The 1,831-nt window shown below is 39.9% G+C and overlaps 1 non-coding gene across 1 annotated transcript; it reads left to right on the top strand.

Annotated features, from left to right (window-relative positions):
• The first annotated feature begins 958 nt into the window (after positions 1 to 958).
• LOC125290601 lies at positions 959 to 1,124 on the top strand. Its single transcript, XR_007192831.1, has one exon. It is a non-coding gene; the product is annotated as a U1 spliceosomal RNA (small nuclear RNA).
• Positions 1,125 to 1,831: the final 707 nt, after the last annotated feature.

The following is a 1,831-nucleotide window of genomic DNA, read 5'->3' as shown; positions in this document are numbered from 1 at the left end:
AACATCCTGGACATTGGACCCACAATGGCCGCCTGCACTCTCCACCTGCACACTTGAACACTTGCACACTTGTACACTTTACAACTTGGTGTTGTTGTCCTGAAAACACAACACTTCTGCTGCTCTTACATAACTTGCACCACTATGCCACTTTCTTCTTTATTACTTAGGTCAAACAGTATTTTATAGTATTTTACAGTATTTGCACTAGTATTTTATTGACTGTCTATGCACAATTTGGACAAAATTTTTGCTGCTCTTATTTTTTTATTATATGTGTGCCCTCTTATTTACTTATTTACTTACTTTTTTGTTTACTTGAATGTTATGTTTGTCTGCGGACTTAAAATTGGTCAAATATGTCTTGTCTTCACCGTGGGATAGTGAGAAACGTAATTTCGATCTCTTTGTATGTCTGGAACATGTGAAGAAATTGACAATAAAGCTGACTTTGACTTTGACTTTGAGTTACAAATTCTGAATCTGCCTCGATAATTATTCTACTTTGTCTTTTATTACTTTTTTTACTACTTTTGCCTTTGTTTTTGCTTACTAATTATTCTTTATTTTTAAATGATTTTACCTTGTGTTTTATGTTTTCTTTTTATTATGATCTTTACCTTTTAACTATTCTTTGACTATATTGCCCTTCTATGCTTTTATTTGTTATTATCGTTTGGTTTTGTTTATGTAAAGCACATTGAATGACCTCTGTGTATGAAATGTGCTATATAAATAAACTTGACTTGACTTGACTTGACTATATAAATAAACTTGACTTGACTTGACTTGACTTGACTTGGCACTTCACCAGGAGAGGTCGCTGTTATGGAAGCTCCGAGTAATGATGTCTTTCAGGGAGGCCCCTCCCCCTTTACGGAATCTTGGAGGTGGGCCCACCGCTCATGCGTGTTGCCAGTGGCCAGGAACCCCTGCGCCAACTTGGTCTGTTCAACTCATACTTACCTGCCAGGGGTGATACAATGATCAAGAAGGTTGTTTGCCCAGGGGCGGGCTTCGGCCATTGCACATCCGGTCGTGTGCTGACCCCTCGCGAATTCCTCAAATGTGGGAATCTCGACTGCACAATTTCTGGTAGTGGGGACTCGCGTTAGCTCTCCCCTGATTTTGATGGTGTAAAGAAAAGACAGAGCGACTAGTGGAACGTGGACAATGCACTCTGTGGGACACCATGGCTCATTTCTTTGCTTTCTGTGCCATGTTCTGCCGTACGTTCACTCTTTTGCTCGGCTTCTCCGTCGGAGGAGTCTAGATTTAGTGCGTGCCTCCTGTCCACTATCTAGCCGGGATAATTTAGATCAGCCCTTCCACATGTGTCTTAGACACTCTGCCTACCAATTTCTTCAAAACTGTTTTTCACCTCATAGCGGGATGTCCTTCAAATTGTAAATGTATCATTGCTGTCTGGCACTTTTCCTAAGTCACTGAAAACAGCTGTTGTAAAGCCACTTCTCAAGAAGAATAACCTGGATGCCTCCATGCTAAACAATTACAGGCCCATATCAATCTACCTTTTATTGGCAAAATTATTGAAAAAGTAGTCTTTAATCAATTAACCACCTTCCTAACATCAAATGGGTATTTTGATTACTTTCAGTCTGGTTTTCGGACAAATCACAGCACTGAAACAGCTCTCTCATTAAAGTTTCCAATGACATACGCCTCAACACAGATTCAGGTAAAACATCAGTCCTAGTGCTACTGGACCTTAGTGCAGCATTTGACACTGTTGATCACAATATTTTACTACACAGACTAGAACACTGGGTTGGATTTACAGGCATAGTTATCAGCTGGCTAAAATCATATC

This window comes from Alosa alosa, unplaced genomic scaffold, assembly GCF_017589495.1.
Source record: "Alosa alosa isolate M-15738 ecotype Scorff River unplaced genomic scaffold, AALO_Geno_1.1 AALO_1.0_unplaced_705, whole genome shotgun sequence".
Classification (NCBI taxonomy): Eukaryota; Metazoa; Chordata; class Actinopteri; order Clupeiformes; family Clupeidae; genus Alosa; species Alosa alosa.
The sequence above is the reverse complement of the archived record's forward strand: the minus strand, read 5'-3'. Positions and strand labels throughout refer to the sequence as shown.